At 36.2% G+C, this 24,244-nt stretch overlaps 1 long non-coding RNA gene and 2 other non-coding genes across 3 annotated transcripts; 1 reads left to right on the top strand and 2 right to left on the bottom strand.

Moving 5' to 3' along the window:
• Positions 1-4,716: 4,716 nt before the first annotated feature.
• LOC142974624 (uncharacterized) lies at positions 4,717-6,552 on the bottom strand. Its single transcript, XR_012959576.1, has 2 exons — positions 5,552-6,552; positions 4,717-5,226 (listed from the first exon to the last, which is right to left on the bottom strand). It is a non-coding gene; the product is annotated as an uncharacterized LOC142974624 (long non-coding RNA).
• Positions 6,553-16,718: 10,166 nt separating this feature from the next.
• TRNAA-CGC (transfer RNA alanine (anticodon CGC)) lies at positions 16,719-16,790 on the bottom strand. Its single transcript has one exon. It is a non-coding gene; the product is annotated as a tRNA-Ala (tRNA).
• Positions 16,791-22,818: 6,028 nt separating this feature from the next.
• Positions 22,819-22,890, top strand: TRNAA-CGC (transfer RNA alanine (anticodon CGC)). The gene has a single exon. It is a non-coding gene; the product is annotated as a tRNA-Ala (tRNA).
• The last annotated feature ends 1,354 nt before the right edge of the window (positions 22,891-24,244 follow it).

Here is a 24,244-nt window from a genome sequence, read left to right as displayed (position 1 = left end):
GCGAGTTGTTTCCTATAGAGTTAGGCAGAGACCAAAGAACGCTACTTGCTACGGTCCTTTTTTATACCTTTATCTGAAATTATTTGTGTTGATTTGCGTAAATTATGTTACTTTTCCTTTTTCTTCTTATTTTAACGGATTATACGTCTCTTGAAAACAATAACAAAAATGGTCTTTTTTTTTTAAATATATGTATACGTGTATAACAGAGCTAAGTCGTAATAAGTATTAAAAGATAATTAACGAGGAAAATTATTATGTATAAATTGAAAGAATTGCAGAATTTATTCTATTAATAAAACTGCCTTTTTCGGATTTGGTACCTTTCGACAGGTATACAATACGTTTGTCACCCCTGCCATAAAACATACGTCACAATATTTGACATATTACGAATGATGGAAAACTTTGATATATGGTATAACTTTTTTACAAATCTGCATGTAAACTATCATATTTCACGGATTGAGATTTCGTGATAAACGATTTTTTGAATAATGGAAAAATATTTCCGATGCAGTATTAGTATGAATATGTTTATATTATTGTATTGTTTGATATCGATACGCTATGTTTATGATTATTGGAAAAACTAAAATACCGTGATAGCATGTGACTGTAGATAACTTTGGAATCGCAAATTAATAATTTATATCCCGGTAAAACGAAATCAAAAATATATCAAAATATTCGTTTTAATTGTTTATTCCTCAGTGTTAAAAATGTGCAGGTATTTCAATTAGTACCTATTATGTAGTAAACTTACAAAGGTATAAAAGGGTCCACTAAGTTGGCTTAATATGGTGTCTGATTTCGTATCCTTTCAAAATGGGTGGGTTGCACTTTTTACTATTTTTAATAAACCTAACCTCGATATTTAACCAATTGACACACAGTAATTAAAGTTCCCTCCTATTTCACAACAAAAAAACAACATTAAAATGTCCCCTGAACAATTTTAACCATTCCAAATGCACACGTCACACGAAATAGAGGAATACATCATAGAAGTAAATACATTCAAAACTACATTTCACACGAGAGTGCTGTACATGTGCCATATTTTATAATAAAGTCTCATTTGAGCGCTCCCGCCAAATAATATAAAAGGCTGGCAGCCATTAGTTGTGACGTAATTTGACAATACGCGGGAGATTTACAACATGGCGGTCGGCGGATATGAATGGAGCATTTTGTCACTTTCCTGGACTGACCATTTAGTTTGTGATATAGAGATTAGGGCTTTTTTGTGGTTTTGGGGTTTGTTTATGGTTTTAATTTTGATAAAAATAAATAAAAATGGTAATGGTGTTTCTGATTGAAAAGTTGGTAAATCAGTTATGAAAAACTATTGTACAATTTGAACAGTTTTACTATACTATTTTGATACAACTTTGAAGATACCTGCAGTGTAATCTGTGTAATGGTGTCAAATTCACTGTGTTTTCAAAAGTACTATGTCCTTACGGTTGCGAAGATAGTTAGTTCGCTTCCTGCAGAGGTCTAGAATTTATGTGATAAACAAGTGTACATTGTTATTTTTGTTCGTATAGTACTTTGTGTTTAAACTCTACGCGAGGTTAAAATTATTTATGCAGCAGTAGCCCTACCATGAGTTGGCGTAGTTAAAAACTAGAGTAGTTAACGTGAGAACGCAACTACAACAGTGGGCTCAAATAGGGAAATAATGAACGACAAAGCCAATCTACATTCACTGTTGTTTAATTTAACTACACGTTATTAAATATGGCGACCCATGGTAGCAATTTTGGTACCTAAACTATCCTCTAGAGGCGCTGTTCGAGTTTTACGAGAACTACAGTGTCTCCGGGAGACTATAGTTACCAACTCATGGTAGCGCTACAGGACTGTTATTCTAAGGTTCAAAAATCTATCTACTCTTTAAAATTCAAGAACAATAACATCTTGCATAAAAGCTTGAATAATAAAATGCAACAAAACCCTTAGAAATAAACATTCTAAGTATAAACTCAGCGGTGCGTTATAAACCACAATCTCACGACTGATGGCTGATGTCTGAGCTGTGTACGTCAACGCTCAAGCAATACTGACACGAGTTTGACGAGATTACGCATTGTGTTTATATTCAAAGATATTTCTAAGTATGTTTTTAATGTGAATAAAATTTAAAGAATAAAAAAAATACATGTGCTTTTTTGAAATAGTGAAAAATAATGTATACGATCTGAAGGTCTACATTCTCACAAAAGTTTTCGTTTTTAGTATTTCTTAGTAAATTGTTTATTTAGTTTCGCAGATAGTTATTAGAAAACAAAATTACAGACAGTAATTGCTCACTCTTATTGAGACAGGATGAGCATACATAATGCTATACAGTATACATTCTTATTTCCAAAAAACTTTACTTTTCTTGTACAGGCCATAGCTAAAATTCTGCTCTAACATCCAAAAAGAAACGGCATTCTAAAGCATAACTTTTTCTAAATCACACCTACAATAATTTCCATCATTTACAACCACCATACTTTCAAATACACCTCTAAACTTACTCCTACACCCTCCCATGATCCCTCACCTGTACTAATATAAATAACACGAAACATTACAAGCCTCAGTCTCAAGGCTCATGACGTGTCACGGCGGGTGATGGTGGTTGTAATCAGAACGAATGACACGTGTGCGAGGATAACTCCATGATAATGCTAGATGTATGGTGTAGGGACTTTGTTTTCGTGGCAAGGATATAATGTTTACACTGAAGATTACATATTGCGATAGATGCGAAAATATTTCGAATAGAAAATCGATTTATACAGTACTACTCTCTGTCGGCGACTTCGCCCGTATGAAAAATATTCCACAGTATATAATATACTATGTATAAATACTATATGTGTACCAGTCCCAGGCTATAAACTATGTATGTACAAAATTTGATCAAAATCGTAGACAAAACTATAAAAAAATATATTAAAAAGATTTAAAATAAAATCATTACGGCCTTGAAAAAAAAACCAAGTGCAGGTAAATACCTAAGTAAGTGCTTTATATCAAGGAATTAAGTAGAATCCAACCTATTAAGAAATGTAAAGACTCACTTAATAATTGGAAATGGTCGTATCAATATTACCCAATTACCTGAACATTCTGTATGCTGAGACAGTCCATAAATCTCATAAAAAATGAGCTACAGAAATCAAATTGTGGTTTTAAAAAATTAAGCACCGAAAGCCGATTTAGCGTAGCGTTTCGTAGCAAAGGGTTACAATATTAAGCTACGCAAATGTTCTGTAGACCAACATAATTATTTCACCGCACAGTTAATCATCCGAAAAACAAAACAATAAACAAATATCACTTAAATAAATAAAACCGTTTTTACAAAGGTTTCAGTAAATCCCTTTGTAAGTCTAGTATTTGATTAATCTTTGTGTCCGTTGTGCGAGGTCAACGACCTCTCTGATTAAATCATTTCTGTAGCGCACATCACGTCGAGATTTTAGCAATTGTGAGTCTTCACTGTCTAGTCAAAGTAATATTACATGTATGATAAGATGTATGAATGTGTATGAAGTGAAATGTAAGATCTTGTGTTTTGTAATTAAAGTACGATTAGATTTAGTTTTCAAATATATTTAAACTTAGTTATGTCTAGTGTGGTATTTATACAGCAGCAAATTTTTAAGTCGCGATTGCAGTTATGTGGTTCATTATAAAGTTAGTTAGTCTTTTTCAGGATTGGATATGTTTAAGTCATTTTATCTAAAACGTTTCAGCAGTTTCGACGTGGACTCTTACCACCATTTAGAATGTTAATTTAACAAAGAGGACTAATGATGAAAAATCTTAGTTAATTTTATGCTAGTTAAATATTAAAATATTTTTTTCCTATCTGTACCACTTACACATGTATGTTGCCCTAGTACCTCCGAGCATAATCCTTTTCGTCTTCATTCGCTTTGTACCCGCACGGCGTTGATTATGAGCTATGGTACGTTTTTTATCTCCTCACATTACTTGTCTCTTGGTACTCTCAGCCCGAGGCAAGCCCTTTGAGGGATTTCCCTGTCCATTCGCATTGTTGTTTACCGACTACTATTTTATATGAAGGCCTAGTACAAAGGAAAATTGTTGTGAATTTAATGATATTATTTATTTACTAGCTGACCCGCGCAACTTCGCTTGCGTCACATAAAAGAGAATGGGTCAGAATTTTCCACGTTTTTGTAACACTTTTTACTGTTACTCTGCTCCTATTGGTCGTAGCGTGATGATATAAAATATGCTTTTTTTTCACGAAAAATATTCTCAAAATTATTTATATCTCCTAATATAACGAAGTCGCGCTAAGGCATATCCGCCATTAAAACAGTTGCCATGACAACGGAATTTTGTTGATTCAATGTCATGAAAATATTGATTATATTTGCGACTTCGTTCGCCACCTGAATTTTCCCGGAAAATGCGTCATTTTCCCGGGGTAAAAAGTAGCCTATGTCCTTTCTCGGGTATCAAAATATCTCCATACCAAATTTCATGCAAATTGGTTCAGTAGTTTAGGCGTGATTGAGTAGCAGACAGACAGACAGACAGACAGACAGACAGAGTTACTTTCGCATTTATAATATTAGTATGGATTGCTCGGTGAAAAATGGCAGATTTTGTTTTAAAATTTTTAGTCTGATTTATGTACTTTTAGGATAACCAGAAGTGGAAGCAAATAAAAGAAAATACTAAACACATAGAACAGTTTTACTATAAGTCACAATCTTTAGCAAATTAACAAGCTCTTTACACATACAAACTGAATCACTTCAAAAATCAATTACAGACAAATAAATAATGAGAAAAATACAGCGTGACCATTCAAACGGGCAGAGGTACCCCTTAGCTAGTGAATCCTATGGAAAAAAGAGCTCAGAATGAGCTCGCAGCCCTTTTATGGACTCGGTCACGTGACCAACGTCACATTTATTTATTTCCTCTAATACATATGGCATTTCTTTTTCTTCCTCTAACACGGCCTCTCCTGACAGGAGGACGTTCTCGGACTCCTCTTAGATTCCGCAGGGGCACCGCAGTGGCACCGCAGGGGCACCGCAGGGGCTCCGCAGGGGCTCCGCAGGGGCTCCGCAGGGGCTCCGCAGGGGCTTCGCAGCTACGGAGGTGCTAGGCATAGGCCTAGTCAATCTCTCGTACGTGGCAGCTAGCCCAGACGTTGATTTCAGGTCACCTTGACATCATCTGAGAACATAACACCAGTTGTAAAACAATGAAGACAAAATCTATTTTGTTTTAGACATATAGTTATACACAATAAAGTCGTACACAAAGTCGTAGGTACACAAAGTCGTACACAAAGTCGTACACAAAGTCGTACACAAAGCCGTACACAAAGCCGTACACAAAGTCAAACACAAAGCCAAACACAAAGCCACACAAAGCCACACAAAGCCAAACACAAAGCCAAACACAAAGCCAAACACAAAGTCATATACAAAGTCATAAAGTCATACATAATAAAGTCAATAAAGTCACACACAATAAAGTCTATAAAGTCAAAACAAACCACAGAGAGGAAGCCCTGCGTTCGCTATCTCCGGTGTGAGAAATAGAGGCCACTCGCATATTTCTCACCAACACCAACTACTGGTTACCACCTCAGGTCATCACACCGAGGGAAGATATAGACAGAAGCACGACGTTCGCTTCACACAACAACAGCAGACGTAGACAGCAGCCAAACGCCAACATGCCGTGTCATCCGGGAAACCGATTCGGCCAGCCACTCGCAACCACCAATGCGAGGAAAGCACTTCTCATCAGGTCATCTAGAACGCCGCATCGGCCATCCACTCGCAACCACCATTGCGAGACAAACACGTTGTCACTCCAGTCATCACGAGGCGAGCCAGTTGCGCTCACTGGTCGGCAAAGGATCTGTAGATCAAACAAACCTTGGCGCAGTCATTCTATAGATGATGAAATCCTACTCGTAGCACAGTAGGTATCAAACTAAGCTGTAGCCATAATTATTTACCATCATTACCAGAATACCTCATACCTTACCATACCTTACATTACCTCCGTTACCAGAAAATAATACACAGTAATAAGTAGGAAAATGGCATTGACTCTTTACCAGATAAAACATGACTTTTATCATCTGTGGTGTTGACCAAAAAGTATAGCGTCGATCAGTCGCTCAATCAGGCTAACATCGTGTACAGTGACGACACTCACACAACTTCCGAACGAAGACAAAGCCGCATAACCGCAATTAGCCACTCCACCTCGGTTTGCACTGACCGCCTGAGCCACACAGGCAGCACGGTCCAGAAGGCCTGCAAGGACCGCAGGGTGCGCACGGCCCACACGGTGCCGCAAGGACAGCCGCCACACGGACACCCATCTTTCTTACGCTGGATTGCCACGGTACGTGGTTCTCTGGATCACTCACAGCCGACGACCACGGACGGCAACGCACACAGACAGGGCTCTTTCAACGGTACACGTTGGTCTGTGTAAATCTTCATTCCAAAATGAAAGTACATATCGTCGCAGCAACTGCGGCTGTAATAACAATTAACAATTACTAAACTATTATGCGTTCCAACAAAATTAAAACGAAACCTTGTTTGATCACAGTAGATAACATTCTCTGTTCTGTGATCCTTCCAGTGAGATCATGGAGAAGGGTTCGGAAAATCTTATCATAATATGAGACACACTCGGATCCCGTCGCACCACACCTTTGAAGTTACTGCCTCGCGACGGATACCGGCGCACAGCCACAGACGATCTGCGCTACCACGGACAAGACCCTTCCCATGGAGTGTCGTGCGCGAGCTGGTCCGCGTTCGTCCGTGATGGATATGAACGCGATGGACTAATTATCCTACTGAGTTCTTTTTTAAAAGACAACTCCCGCATTAAGAATTACTCTTGTGTCACGGGGACTTTTGCAATCATTCAAACAACGGTCACAAAGTATAACTGGACTCAAAACCACTAATCGTGCAAAGCACAAATAATTGTTCTGTGTGGGGATTGAACTCACAATCTCTCGTCACAATGATAGCGGCGTGGCGACCATAGCCACATCTAACAAATCGCACAATCGCAAAAATGCTTGTTTACCAAGCTTGCGTCTTAAGCATACTCTTGTACGGAGCTGAGACGTGGACATCATATGCTAAGCAGGAACGAAAGCTCAATAACTTTCACATGCGCTGTCTTCGCAAAATCTTGGGCATTAAATGGGAGGAGAAGTTTACAAACGGCGAGATACTTGCTATCGCTAAGCTACCTAGTGTCATGGCTTTACTAAAACAAAGACACCTTCGTTGGCTAGGACACGTGCATCGGATGGACGTTTCTCGTTTGCACCAAACGCGACATGGCATCACTTGGCATTGATCACTTGACCTGGGTGAGCCAAGCTAAGGAACATAATGCATGGAAAAGGACACTAGCTGACGGCGTCACTACTCACGACAGCACCTGGCTCAACAAGTTAGCACATAAACGGACACCACGACATTTTTAAGTCACGAACGAAGATGTTCCCTCATTACTAATTCATTCCTCTATCTGACGCCACCTGAATCATCTGCAATAGATGAACACAGGCCAATGATGACACGTACTGCCCTATTTTTTAAACACTAATAACTCAATCCATAGTCAACGTTCATCATGGACCGTGGACAGCTAGCTCAAGTCTTTTGTCAACAAAACCTCATGACGAACCGAGTTGATCTCCATCGCACAGAAGGCTCGTCCGCCCCTCGTCCCACGACAGGCCGGGTATGGAGCCCGTCGCGTCATGTGATATTGCTGTAGGGTTCCTTACTATCGTCGCAGTAGCTAAGGATCAACATGTCTGCCCATTCATCTCGACGATAATTACAATGTTTACGATCACGTTCAGTAACGTTCAACGACAACGTTCTACCTGCCTGTTTGAATGATGCATCTCCGGTATAATGACATATGAATCGTTACCTAACTCTGATACAAATTTCGAAAACACTGAACTCTGAAACATTCTACCACAGTCTGTTACTATTAATTCTGGTGTACCGAATAAAGAAACAACAATTGTAAAGAGTCGCTTTAACTCATTAGTGCCTTGACCAAGCACAGGACACAGCGAATAATATTTTTTAAAAACCGGCTATATACAAGTCAGAATCGCGCAAGAAGGGTTCCGTACCACCATCCTACTAATATTATAAACGCGAAAGTTTGTGAGAATGCGTGTATGTATGCATGTACGTATGAACGTATGTATGCATGTTTGTTACTCTTTCACACAAATACTACTGATCTAATTACGAGATACTGCCTGGAGACAAATAGACAGCGCAGGCTTTGCAATAGGGTCCCGTTTTACCCTTTGGGTAAGAACCCTAAAAAGCATCTATTACAATCAGAACATATCGCTAACCATTTGATTGAGGTAGAGGACCTAATACATCTGCATGAACTATGTATGTCTAAGAGACATAAGGTTTATACCAAGAGTGTATTGGTTGTTGTGGAGCACTCGGTACCTTTCTATGCGTGTAACAAATAAGACAATGATTTGTGTATTTCTGCACAAATGATCTTAAGCAAGGGAATCAAAAATTATTTCTAACAATCTCTAAAGTCCATGTTCATCGTGGAAGATTCTAAGAAGACTAAACATTAACTGGATTACGACTAAAATAGTCTGCACGTGACATTCATGTCCTTTACCCTAACGGTACTCCAAGGTAGAGTTAAAATCATGTAAATACATCCACTATCCGGCAACACGTAGCAATAGATTTATTTTTCTGTTGCGTGAACTTAAGTGCATTACAGTCAGTAACCACTTTGAAGAGAATACAGCCTAAATAATGTCTGTAGTGCTGCAAGATCTTAACAGCTGCTAGAGTCTCGAGCTCACACGAATGGTATCAAGACACCGCTCCCTAAATTCGCTTACTAAAATAGCCAACCACTCGCTTGAGTCCGTTTTCATGAACCTGAAGAAGCACCGCACCACACCCAACCGTGCTTGCGTCATGCACGCGCGCTGCCGCAGCCGCGGTGATTGCAGCGATGGAGTTGCATGTGACACATTGGCAGCCGTCGGCTCGCAAGGCGTACGCTGTTGTTCCCCAACCATCATAGACATCGACAAACGATCTAGAACATGTTAAATTTGTTGAATTAGTAAGTGGATTAGAGAAACATATGGTCTGCCATTGAATTATGACAGCCGCAACACGTATCGCGACTTCTAGAACAGAACTCGCCATTTCTAGAGCGTAAATCACGCCAATGACAACGCAACTCGGGTCTTCCAGGGCGGCTCCTGCTTTCACAACCGCTATTGGGCATATTTACAACATTTTTCTTTATACACCAAGCAAGCGAAAGTTTAGGACACAATTACAATTAGCTTCAATAGCGATGTTGGGCACAAGAATAAGTTTGGAACACTCACCAGATCTCACGGAGGTACACGATACTTACATGTAGCTCAACAACTCACGTAATCCGTATTTATAACAATAAAATACGCTTTTGTAAAATCTCATAAACGAAAATGTCAAAAGAAATGTCAAACTGCCGTATTCAATGGTCAGAGCGGAATAGAAGGCGTATGGTGTATCCCACTTCTGATTTTAGGATAACCAGAAGTGGAAGCAAATAAAAGAAAATACTAAACACATAGAACAGTTTTACTATAAGTCACAATCTTTAGCAAATTAACAAGCTCTTTACACATACAAACTGAATCACTTCAAAAATCAATTACAGACAAATAAATAATGAGAAAAATACAGCGTGACCATTCAAACGGGCAGAGGTACCCCTTAGCTAGTGAATCCTATGGAAAAAAGAGCTCAGAATGAGCTCGCAGCCCTTTTATGGACTCGGTCACGTGACCAACGTCACATTTATTTATTTCCTCTAATACATATGGCATTTCTTTTTCTTCCTCTAACAGTACCATATAGGGGAGACAGAAGCGTATCCTCGGAATCGTATACTATCCCACGTTTTGTTGTATATTAACTAGTTCCCGAAAAGTGCCAAAAACTGGGAACGTTATTAAAAATATTCCCATAGAAAACGGTAAATATAGCTTAGTACTTAGTACGACCGATACGAGAGTCTTATCCAGGAAAAGCATTCTTCCCATTTACTATGGCTTGGACCACAAATACACATAATTTTTATTACATTTTCAGCAATTTTAAACAGAATGAAATATAATCTTAGCTAGCACAAGTTACAAAATATCTCCATAAGCCAACACAACCTCATGTAACAACCACTATCATTAAGAATACAAAACACCGTGAGTTAAATACACCTCCTGTATACAGGATAAGACGGCTCACGGCGGCTTAACAGGCTTATAGCCCACCATTTATTATTTCTACCGTTCTATGATCTTAAGGAAGGAAGGGCAGTGTCGATAGTTTTACTCATATCATGGTTTCCTTTGCTTTTTGGTTATAAAGTACCTACGTATCAAGGAAAGAAAACAGTGAGTGTTTGAAATTTAGTAACTAGGGACTTGCCAGATTATAAGATTATTATAAGATTTTTTTACTTAAAGAATCTCCGTCTAATTCGATTTAGGTTTTGAGTATATTGTGCACATACAAACATACACAGAGAATTCTAGATTGACCATTAGGTACTACATATATACGAGTCAAACACAATACTATATATTTTTAAGGCGGTTGATATGCTAAACAACAATATAAGATAAAGTTTAACAATCAGCATTTTTTATACAATATAAAATAGCATCTATTGCAGGAAATGTATAATATTAGTGTGACATTTTATCATCTAAAACGTTAATATACACGGGGTATGACGTCATAATCTCGTGATATGTACAAACACGTCAAACGTCAAATTGACTCTGCGACGCGGATCAAATATTTTTTATTAGATCCGTCGGGAAAAATGGCATTTATACGCGAATTTTCCTTTTTATACCATTTTATTAGTTCAAAAAAAATATTTCGTTTAATATTGTGAATCCACAACTTATGGATAGGTGTTGGATAAGGTAACTGATGGTTAACGTTCCATGATGTCTCAAAGGGTTAAAAGTTTTAATTCGGAAATTGGTAGTAAATTTGTATACTCTATTGTATATTTTCATAATTTTTGTTTTTAGTATTGCAAAATAATTTTTATAGCCAAACCGCTCTCAATGAAAGCGCTTAACTAAGAACATTTTCTTCGTTTAGAAAACTTCGCACAAGTAATTATAAACTTTAAATATCGGTACATAATTAACACTCGCAATTTTAAGTTAAATTAACTTCTATGCATGTTTTAACTCTGTGGTTTAACTTTTATGCTAAGAAAAAAACAATGAAATAAAAAAACATAATCAATATTCCAAATTCATAAATATCATTTGAAATGCGTAGGTTAATTAGAATTCAGAGGCGTCACTCGGGTAACGGCTAAGCGACTGAGGAGACGATATTTTCCGAGAGGAAAAAAACGTGCCCGGATAAGTCGGCCGGGTATAAGCCACGGGGCGATGACGTCACGGGATCTAGCGTAATCCCGGGAAAATCCTCCGCCACGGACGCCGGTAGTGCTGAATTTGAACGAACCCCCGATACCGAGACGAAGGGATAGTAAGTCAACTGTAACGAATTTGTGAAGATTTTTTCGGTAGAGAGATTGATGCGTATTTTTTGTAATATTTATGTGATAATAAATATCGGGATTTCAGTATCGTCAGAGGTTTTTCTTGTAGTTTTTTTATGAAACAGTAAATATTGTAAGTAGCCTTAGTACATATACAATTATTTTTGGGATCGTATTTATGTTAAGATCAAGTGAAAACTATGCGTAATTAAGTGTTACTTTTAAAAATATTATGAATTTAACTAAATACTGCCACATTAATCACCTAATTTCTAATTCCGTAAGATATGACCTTAAAATACGTTTGACTTATAAATAAAAATATTATAATCATATCTATATTGTAACAACATCTTGCGTCAATATTCACGCAAAAATATTCATAAAACATTTTTACACTAACTTTACCTACTGCATTTCCTTCCGTTATTACCTGGCTCAATGTTTAATTTATTTCAGTGCGTGGCAGGTAACTAGCACTAATCGACGGTGCCTGTCTGTCCTGCTTAGCTAATAGGGCGCGATGTGTTTATACAAACCCGCTAATGGAGTGCGTTTATTTCTCTTAGAGCTTATCTACTCTGTGCAGTAGAATGATGCAGATGACACTACTGTTAGTTTATGAGGTCCTAGTACTTTAAGGAAGATAGTTAAGTTCTGATCTCCTGATATCTTTCCTAATTCTGATCCCAAATAAATGATTTTATAATATAGTAGTAATCTATCAACTTTTTTTATTGGCAAACTTAGCATGAAGATAGTTTAGGGTGTAGAGCAAACATACGCAAGTAAGGTATTTCTTATTCCAAAAAAAACTAATTTTATTTGGTCGAACCCAAATTGCAAGAAAGCCCGTGTCAGTTATTTAATTAATATTACTTACTAGCTGACCCGTGCAACTTCGCTTGCGTCACATAAAAGAGCCATAATTTTACCCGTTTTTGTAACATTTTTTACTGGTGCTCTGCTCCTATTGGTCGTAGCGTAATGATGTATAGCCTATATATAGCCTTCCTCGATAAATGGGCTATCTAACACTGAAAGAATTTTTGAAATCGGGTCAGTAGTTACTGAGATTAGCGCGTTCAAACAAACAAACAAACAAACTCTTCAGCTTTATAATATTAGTATAGATTATTTTTCTACTTACTAATTTTAAATACTTAGCAAAAAATATTTAAAAGCTTTTACCAAGCATTTTTAGTGTAATAATACTGAAAACTAGGTGTAAATCATGTAATTCGTATGATAGACACAGAGAGTGCAACTGCGTGAGGTCAGCATCATTGGCGTCGGTTAATTGGTTCAACTTTTAATTGGCCCCTCGCAGCCGTTTAGAGTTTACTGTTTGTAGCTGCTAAAACAGCGGGTTTTAAATCAGAAGAGAATATTAAATTGCACATATTCATATTCAATATTGACTTATCTGAATACCTGTGGTTGTCAAAGTTACAATTAGGAATTGAACTGTTGTTTTTTTTGTTTTCGCTAGGGTTGCAATGACTATAATACAATTTGGCAGTTAAGTATGTTAGAAAGTAATACGTGTTATTTCAAGTACAACGAATATGAAAAAACACAATACATGCAGATTATTAACAGTCACCGGCGGGAAGAACAAAAAGTAAAATGTACATAGCCTTTAAATAGCGGCAAATGATTTTTCACTGAATCATTTCAGGTAGAAAAAAATATTGATATTTCAAATTATTAATTTATCGGTCACCAATCGCGTTCTACATTTTGGAGTTAAAAGTGTCCATCACAAAAGCCTTAGTAAAAACAACGTGATTATTTTTTAATTACCACTTTTCCGCTACTTTCAAAGCTTCAACTATTCAAAAATTGAAACCTGTACCTTACAAATCAAACTGCACTTAATGCCTTGGTACTAAAGTCCAGTTTCCCTATTACGGTACAATAAATTAAGTGATAAATTTAACTGGTGTGCACTAGTTTGAACGCAACTTTGCGATGGCCGGTCAATGACGGTCGGTCAGTTTCATTTTAAATTAAACTCTGGTACATACGTCCTTTGTATTATGAACTACAATATGAGGTCATAAGTTATTGTTCTATAAAGAAACTGTTCTGCTTTAAAACGAAATATGTCCTGTTTTCATGTTTTTGCTACTCTTGGATTGTTTCTTTAAAGACACTCTTATAGTGTTTGAAATTAGTTCATGGTGTTTCTATTGGTCAGAATTAATTGCATCTTGTTGAAAGTGTCTTTACATGGGTTGTTTAAAAAGTTATCGCAACTACAAATAAATGAAAAACACATAGGTGTAGTAGCTATTTGTACAAGTTTTGAGGTTTTTTTTTTGCACTATGCCACAGGGGCTCTTTAGGCCTTATTGCTCTATTCTACTAGTCTATCCAAGCCGATCAAAAATATTACAATAGAATTAAAAAATAGCACTTTGCCATACCCAGTTACTCGTAATCGGGAGTTGTATACACTGCCACTTAGATAAGCGTCGGCTTTACTTCAAGCAAATATTCGCGAAAAATTTCTTAAAATTTTATGTATCCGTAGATGTTGATCTAGGAACTAGGAACAGAAGGTACGATTCAGACCAACCGGCTAGCGTCGCGCCGCCTCGGAACGGAGCCGTACGCGTGCCGCGGCAGCCGAACGTGTGCCGCGGCAGCCGAACGCGTCCGTCGGAGCTGTACCGCTACTGCGGTATGCGTACGGCTGCCGCGGTAGCCGCACGCGTGCCGCGGCAGCCGACAGCGTCCGCTGGAATCCAATCATATGTCTGGACTAAAGAAATTAGTTTTTCTTCCGCATCCATTTTTGATTTTAATATGTTAACTGTCGCTTGAAGAACACAACTTCAATGATTCGCTAGTTGCTGCACCGTAATCTCCGTTCGTATTTCACGACGCACAGCTGACCGGCTCCGAACGGACCCGACGGCAGCCGATTGGATGCCGACGGCGCCGTTCGGAGCCGGTCGGGGCCGGTCGGCCGTCGCGACAGCCGAACGCATTCTGCGACAGGTCGCGGCAGGTCGCGACGCGTCGCGGGATGCCGACGGAGATAGCTATGCGTAAGTTGCTTGCAAATATGAACTGTATTTACTGTTGATACATTTCAATGTTCTTTACCGCATTGTAAAATGCCGCCCGGCCCGGCCCGACGCGAGCCGGTTGGTCTGAATCGTACCGAAGACAAATTAGAGAGCGAGCCATCTGTCTCTGTCAGTCTACAGAAGTCTCTAAAGCCTTGAGCCTTTGCCTAACGACCACCAACTATGTCTTATTTGTTATCTAGGAATTCACCTGGTTTCAAACGATAGGGAAATTAAAATATACTTCAAAGGGATTTGCAGAAAACAGTGATGTTTGGAGGAGATGGGTGCATAACAGTTTGACCGTTTTAGAACAGGTAATACACATACATATATTCTTTTAAAATGGCCAAACTTAAGAGAAAAAAACCTATTATTTATTAATAAAAACAGCTAATTTATACTTTACTGCTAGAGAATTGGTTTAAAAAGAATTTAAGACAGTAAATACTTACGATAAATGAAAATTTCAATAAGATCACGTTTCGCAGTACTAATTTACATGAAGCATAAGGTTCGTAAGGTATCAAATAAAAACAAAAAACCCGCCGTATAACACGCTTCCTTAAAGAAGCATCAAAACAAACCCGCCATAATAGACAATTCCTCACTTAAACACGCAGTTTCCCGCAAAAAATCCTAACAAATTGACACATCCTGGCCATTTCCTTACACGCCACCATTAGATACATTTTCTTTAGTAAAGTTTCTCAAAGATTTTGGTAAAGACCCCGAAATAAATTGTTTGCTACTACCATCTACGTCATAAAGACAGTTTACTGAAGAATCCATCGTTGTAGCTTTTATATTACAATTATTTGGCTCACGTAAAAAGCGAAAATTCATGACTCTGGTATAGTTTTGTAATAATTATAAGACAATAATTTTCTTTCGTTTCACAATTATCCAGCATTCTTTGAGCAAAATTATGGGTTGCAGACTTTTTTTTTACTTAATAGTGAGCTTATTATATCTAATACTTTAGAGAAAGTTGGGATAAAACATGAAAAAAACATGTGGCCATAAGTCCTCTAAGATTGAGAGCCACTGTGGAACAGTAATATTTTTATATAGAGCAACATTTTTATAGTGTTTCTGTACACGTAAGGACACGTCTCATTCATAACAGCAACTTTGTATTCATTTCGTCTGATACGCGCTGCGAGGCGTCAAGCAACTCATAAATTCAGATTAAGTACAAGTTTGTAGGTGCTTCCGTGTATGTTGCTCGCTTTGATACCGTTTTGTATGGAATTTCTTGAATGAAATAGATATAAAATGATGTTAAGATTTTGCCACAGTTTTATTGCAAATGAAGAAATACGTCCGGACAGAGCGAATTGGAGGATAAAAATCAGAAAGTCTGACCCCACTAACTACCATATGGAATTCATAAGAGAGAAAGAGAGATAATAATGGGCTTTTTTTGTACTGACCTGTATTTTCATTTTGTTCTTTAATTTGTACAAAATATTAGAGATATTAGTCAAACCTACGTGGCACAAGGATATGAAACAACAATACACCGTATGGTTATACGAACCATCCAAACTCCCCGAGGTTGAGACATTGATGTATTTTTGCATCAAATCCATGAACGGTACCAGGAGTACATAAGTAAGTAAGAGTACACAGCTCGGTGTACCGCTCCACTCTGACTAAGTTCTATCAAGTGTGATTTAACTGAGATTTGATTAAACGTGCCCGCACGCGACTCATTTATTCACGGCTTTGTCGTTTCATCACTGGCAGCGTCTTTTTGTTGAGGTGAAACAATTGTTGCTGAGATTTCATGTAGAAAATGGAAAAATAAATAAGATTTTCTTTACTTGTTATCAGTTTAATCTAGATATCTTTAACGATTATATAATTATTTAGCGCGGACGTTAATTTCGGTATGTTCTATAAAGCACTTTTGTGGTATTTAAAGAATAATGTCAAAACAATGTTTACTATTTTACATATAGTAAAAAAATATTGATCTGGAGGTGCTGGGATTTGAACCCAGGACTTTCAGCATGCGAAGCAGACACTCTACCACTGAGTTACACCCCCGATGAGACACAGTTACAAAATAACAGTTCTATACACGCGACAAACTACATTGAATATCAATTAGTTAGAGTACTTTCACTCTTCAATTCGTCAAGGTAAGGCAAGTATGTATAATAATATGTAACTGGTACATACTACTTACTTTTTAATATTTCGTCAGACAACTGGGTGTATGAGTCACATGTCAACCAAATGGTTTGACATTGCATTACACTGGCTGACTAATTGATTGAAACTATTGATTGATAACAAACTGGCCGACTTTTAACGTGTCTTCCAAAGTACGTATATAGAATTTAACTTTGTCAAAAACCGGCAGCATTTTGTTTGATAACAGCTCTATGGGAGCTCTACCAAAATAAGTTTTATGGAAGTTAAGCTTTAGCATTATGTCAATGCCTTTATAATTCCTTCCAAAGTACATTATACTAACAAAATTACACGTTCTTACATACCATACTTACATTACTTAGTTATAACAGAATTACGTGTAATTGCGAATTGTATGTAAGTCGAGTTAGCGGTCGCACATGAGAGAACTTTGTATGTAATGTAATAATAACTTGTATGTACGGCTCAGATAAACCTTCTCACGCTTATAGTCCCCTGGTATCTGTAGATATTTAGAGAAAGTGGTTTGTTAGGATATTGTTACATTTTTTGTCAGCGTTTACTCGCGGCTTTGCCTGTGTTATCTATAAAATGCTAATTATCTACATAATGTTGAATGTCAAAGTTTAACTGTTTTTTAAATAATATTAGTAAAAATGATACATTTTAATGAACAGGCCGTAAAACTGCTAGGGGTTAGTAAATAAGCTAAGTAATACTTTAGTAATTAAGAAATGTTATGTCAATGATTGTACTAAAACTGCACTGTACACTTAAAAACAACAACAGCGTCCCCAAGTAAAATCGCCACATTACTGCAACTTTGATAAATAAAGCCTCGATTACTTGGGCTCAGGTGTAGCCATCTAGACAGTACGTAAGTACACAGTCATTTAAATATTTTAGAGCGCGCTCTGAGGAGGGCAACTGGATACCTCGTTATATACTCATGTTATCCTGGTACCTAGCTCGTAACTACGCTTGATTACCCCACTGGGATCGAGGATATTATCTAAGTTAGTCTCTTATTTATAAGTCTTGGCTTGTTTTATTTAAGCTTGGCTGGGAATTGGGCTTTAAGAAGCCAACGGAGACAATTTGGAACAAAATTGAATAAGAACCACGTAAAATTTTATTTAAGCTCCGTTACTTGAAAAAGTTTACCTTTTATAAGGTACTAAACGATTGTTGAAAGCAATAACGTTAGTGATGATTAGTTTAACATACTATGAAAGGAAAAGTAAAGTAAGCAGATAAGTATAGTTAGTAAGGATTATAATATTATCGCTAATATAAAAAGTGTCGATTATACTTGGAATCTTCGAAAATACCTTAAATTACACTAAATCCAGAGAACCTGTTTTAAAGTTCTATTTATTCCTTGATGTGTCCTAGGTTTGTTGTCCCCCTCAACATTTTCATTAACATCCGCAACAAAAGAACTATGACGTCATTAAATTATTTTAACTGAGTAGGGGACTTCGTTTATCTTCTTAGATTCGGTTGAGTACTCCTTTATAGTCATGTTTTCCTGGTACTCTGTCAGTCGTAAACCTCCCTTGATTACCAGGGGACCAGAAGATATCAAGAGGTACTACGTTGATTGTAGTAATAAATACTGTTATAAAGTCGAACAGTAAAATTCGCAATTGTTTTCGGAGTTTTCCAAGTCCTTTTTTATTAGGATCAAGGCTAGATCAAGTAAACTGATCAGTATAAAATCTAAAATTCTTTCACTTTTCATTCAACTGGTAACCAGTTGAAACAGAATCACATAAAGTTTTGATAGCTTGAAAAACGTAAAAAACATACCTTCAACAGAAATCTTGGTTAATCAATCGACTTCGAGGAATTTCAATTCCAATTTGTGAGAAAACGAGAATAGATAACGGTCTTTATGGTATTACTTTAATGCTACGATATAAAACTATTTACCCAAATAAACCTCGTGTAGGTAATACAAAGCTAATCAACCCATATTCTAAAACACATTAACCCAAGAACTGCAATCTGAACAAGAGACTGCACAATTGGCGCCAAAGTCCAAATGGATAAGTAAACTCGTACAAGAGAATTAGTCTTGTCGATTGGTCGAAAGTTTTAATTAGTACGAGATCCAGTTGCACTACAGTTTGAGCTTTTGATGCTTTCAAACTGAGTAAGTCCTTCGTAAGGATTATTTAATTATAATTACTGTAATTTCCTTCGATCGGACGCAAGTTTCTTGAAGGATTTCAAATAGGATTAAAATGGTGGTTTTGTGTTACGTTTTCTGATTTTCATAGAATTATTAGTATTGTTGATATTATAAGTTAATGCGACCGTAGAACTTGAGGTTTTTGGATCTAGTCAATTTGGTCACTGAACTATTTGTTTTTATTATTCACAGGTTGAAAAGTGGTTGTATTTTGACATGCCTGGCATCTTCGGATGGAGCAACAAGCGCATTTTTTATTCTTTATTCAGACGCTAATAGAAACGAATAAATCTTTATCCCTAGTAAATATAAGACAAGCAATAGTTTCAAAAAAGGTGAAAGATTTTACCACGTAAAAGTGTCAGTTCATTCCCAAACACATCTGTGAAAATATCTTAACTATCTTTAGCTTTATTATCTAGGTCTCAAGTTATTGGAGATTCAAATGATAGGCTTATTTCAAGACCCGTTCTTTTTAACAATCGCACCAGACTTCACAAATAGCAGGTTTTTTCCACTCACTGTCGATAGTACGCAATAAAAAGGGTGAATGTTCCTAATTTGGACCACTTAAGCGTGATTTATTTTATAAAAGTGCTTTTTTACGCTTTTAAGCGGAGTCACATTGGCTTTTTTAATTGTAATGCTCCGTTATTCTGCTTAATTTGTTTAAGAGATTATGAAAAGAGAAAATTGTCATGCATTTTTGGTTTAATGACTGCGTTTCGTTAAATTATTTAATTGAGCGGTTGATTTGGTTGGTGCATTTGTTTTAATGGGTTCATTCAGCTTTTGATATTTTAGTGCAGATATTTATACTATCGTTTACATTAAAATCACCACTATAATGTAAAAAGTAAATGTTAAAATTAAAAACGGTATTAAACGTTGCATTTTCTGTGTTGTCTTTTATGGTTCTCTTTAAGTTCTGGTACAAACAGTTTCTAGTTTCAACTGCTACCAGGAAAGCCTTTATAGATAATCTCAATTACATTTTCCCAGTAATTGAACGAAAGATTTCTTGAACTTTTCTAAAGAAATTCAAAGGTTTTCTTTGAATATTTACCGGTATTTTGAAGCAGCCAGTTCTTATTTATCAAAAGTGCATTGAACTGTAATCACCAGGGTTATATCAATTCGTAGAAGATCTTTTATGGCCTTCGGGACTGTTGGGGTAAATAATATAGGTACTCTTTCTTTGAGCATGTTTTGTAACATGTTAAAAAATGTTTATAATGCAAATGATGTTATTAAAAGGGGATATTTCATATACCTACTATAAGAGCGTCAAACTAAGGTTTCTATAAATTGATGATTTATAATCAATCACTTTAATCTCTTAAGGACTGACTATCTATAGATTATTTGACAAAAGCCTACACATATTGATTATGCTTTTGATAGTTCGAAAAGAAATAATGTTACCTTACTCCATTCCAAAAGTTTGATAATATAGCTTATACATTTTGGAAAAAGTATAAAACAAAAAGAAAAAAGAATTCGAAAACCATTCTTGGAATGAAAACAAAACGTATATTATTTTAAAACACGCAATTGAATCTAAAATCAAGCTTTTCATTTCACTTCACGGAAAGCAATTTCCTGTTATTTTTTTTCGCAAAATAATCCTTGGGAAGTGACGCGGAGGCATTTCGAAGGCGTTACTTCAAGAATCGTTTCCATAGTTTAAGTCCATGGGATTCTGCTAACGATTGAAGTACGTGGTAGAAGATTTCAGCGATTTTTGTATAGCTAGAAATACAGAAGCAAAACATAAGTGTTCAATATACAAACGTATGAATAACTGCTAGATTTTTTATTGGTTCTTAATTGTTGTAAGTAAGCATAGCGAGTTTTTATTAGGTAGCATTTCTAATGACATTAAGAAATCATACATTATATCCTTCCAGTGATTAATTCTCAAGAGTTGAAATCAAAACCTGAAACTTACTTGATTTTTTTTTGCATATAACATGCTCAAAGTTTAATACAAATTACTAGGTAATAGGTAACTAATAACAATAGGGCTAAAATATCTACCTGTCGGAGTAACTACTTTGAAAAGACTATAATATTTTTTCAAGGACGAAAGTTAAAGGTTTTAAAAAGTTTTGTAATTTAGTACAACCTGAAAGTAATTAATCAATTAATTACTGTCAATTTTTTTAAGGCTAGTTAAATGAGGAAGGTCCTTGAACACTTTTGATCAGAATAGGAGTTATTTTAGTTTGTTATTTCATTGTTTACTCATTTCTACCTCACAGTTTCTATGTTAGAAACTTTCTACTCTAAAATTAGTGTTTTCTTGTGTGTTTTACATCTTTATGTATCTTGATTTCCGTTACTTTAAAATATTTCTCTCTATACGCTTTAGTTCCTATCTTAAGGCCAGTAAAAGTAATATAGTTGAATGTTGTAGAATTCCGATAGATAGTACATTTTTATGACGCGATATTCCACCAACTGCAGATAATATTATAGAGATGAGATTCTTTCGAACAGTTTTTAAATCTCTTAGACATACATGACTAGATAATATCTAGATTTAGAGTTTTGCTTAATGGTGGAAATATTTTCAATGATTTTCAAAGTTTGTGCAAATTCTTCAACATAAAAAAAAATCAGAATATGAATTTTGTATGGCGGTAATCGAATAAAAATGTAGTATTAATGTTTACTACGGGATTAAACTCATTTCTCGTACTGTATTTGTTGAAAAAATAACAAAATAAATTTCTGCGACAAGGGTCTAGCGGGGTATACACTTCTAATTTATTTTTTCCTCTTACGACTTCCTATTCTTATAGTCTTTGACTGGTATCATAAGACATCAGTCACAGCTGAGAATTTCTCGCTGGATCTCTTCTCTTACACCAGCCACAAACCGTGCTCAGTTAATGGCGGGAGCCCCGGACGTCGATCGTTCAGTCTTTTTTACGATACGGACCTCGATTGCCGCCTTACTCCGAGTTATATTGCCATCTCTCACTGCTCACTGCCGCCCTGGTAGCTCGTTTCAAATCAAATGATTAAAGCTCCACTTGAAATCGAGAGTACTTTGGTATTTGCGCAATGATGGCTCAGGGTGTTAGGGGTTTTTATGGCAGCCAATATGTGTCAGATCGGCAGTTTTACTGGCTAGGTATCAAGATATATCTAACATTTTTATAGGTGAAATATGGCCTCACATCGTTCGAGGTAAGGCTCTTCTATAACGCTTTGGATCATCATCAACGAGTCTACCTACTTTATTTCAACTAGTAGTACATACTAAATTACAATCAAAACTTAAAAATACTAAGCTCAAAATGCATGTGCAATATGTCTCTACCAAAAATTAGGTGACCTTGTTATTCAAAGTTAAATAAAAGCTTTGAATAGCATTGTTATTCAAAGCTTTTATTAACCGACTCAAAAAAAAGAAAAGTTTCTCAATTCAACTGTATTTTTTAACTTGTTCAATTGCATAAACATAAAATACTTAAGTAATTCAAAGAATTAAAATGCACAATAATATACGGTGCTATTCTACATCCCATCCATCAAGAAGAAATTAAGCAATATTACGCACACTATAAAACAATATATTGTGTACGATTAAAGGACCGCCGGACACCGCACTGTTACATAGTACAAAAAGTGAAAGTACCGATGAATTGTTATTCAATGTATGTAGTTTGTTGCTGGTATGAAACAGCTATTTCGAATATACATTGCATCGGGGGTGTAACTCAGTGGTAGAGTGTCTGCTTCGCATGCTGAAAGTCCTGGGTTCAAATCCCAGCACCTCCATATTGCGATTATTTTTTGTATGAATCACGGACAACATTTTAATGAAAACTACGATCATATATTTCTTTAAAATAGTAACATTTCTTCGTATTATTATAAAAATACATTAATTTCGTTTTATGAATTTCACTATTCATTAGCATTTAAGAAAAGAGAACTCCGTAATGGTCAAACAGAAATTAAGCACTTTTGTGTTTTTTTATATAAAAATATTATTCCGGAACAAAAACATTCCAAAATATTTTCAGAGTACCTACTGATACATTTTCATAATTGGTAGTAAACTGCACAATGCTTTTTTTATATCCGACGAAATATGAAATAATACAGTTCCCTGTTCATTAAAATCGGACAAGATTTATTATGAAAAAATAAAACAAACAGTGAAAAATAGTACGTAGGTATTTTTTTTTACTACATACTAAGAAAGCCGCAGCGTATCAGGGATTTGAATTTCAGGAAAAATATTAGCGCATGAGCTTTTATCCCGAGTTTAGATGTACATTTGTTTATACATATTGGGTATATTTATTTTGAATAAATAATTTTCCACTTGGTTATATTACTTAGAAGCTTTAATTAATACATTTGGATATGGTTCGAGTTAACAAATAAGGTTCACTATCTATAAACTAATTACTGTACTCAAGTTCCTTTAATTTGGGAGATCCTTGCCCAGCAGTGGGACAGCAATGGGCCAAAAAAAACTGATTATACAGCATTCATTTGCTTCAAATATCTTGCATCAATAAATATCTAGATGAGTCATGAGATCAGATAAGACAAAACGGAGCAGTTACGGCTGAGTTTGATCGCAGCGGCGTTAAATGAAATTGTTGAAACGCCGCGACTCGCACCTGCCGGTCCGGAAACCGATTAAAATGATAAAGCGATGCGTCCGGGATTTTGTTCCCGTGATCTTTTGCTACTAGATGTGACAACAATAATTTTAGGATTTGTGTCTTACATGCTTCATAAGATTCTCTAAGCCTTTTAGTTTGTCTTACGTTCGTTATTAAGTTTTCACGGTTAAACCGCTAAACCAATTTTAGAACACAAGAAGATAAACCCAGTTCAAAAGTAAGAAAAAAGTCGTTATATTATGTATGTATGAAGGACTAACATATTACCAAATAGGTACTGACAACAAAAAATCATCCCTTTCCTTATATATTATTACTAATAACAATTTATTACAAAAAAATAAATAAACACCCTCAACCCTGTATTAGCCAATTATCATAATCACTTGAACCACACGGCACCCCTCAATAAGATACGCAATTCACCCACTTATTCACATACGTAAAACCCCGGCGCGCGACATATTTCAAATTTCAATATTTCGCCCTCA

This window comes from Anticarsia gemmatalis, chromosome 8, assembly GCF_050436995.1.
Source record: "Anticarsia gemmatalis isolate Benzon Research Colony breed Stoneville strain chromosome 8, ilAntGemm2 primary, whole genome shotgun sequence".
Lineage (NCBI taxonomy): Eukaryota > Metazoa > Arthropoda > Insecta > Lepidoptera > Erebidae > Anticarsia > Anticarsia gemmatalis.
The sequence above is the reverse complement of the archived record's forward strand: the minus strand, read 5'-3'. Positions and strand labels throughout refer to the sequence as shown.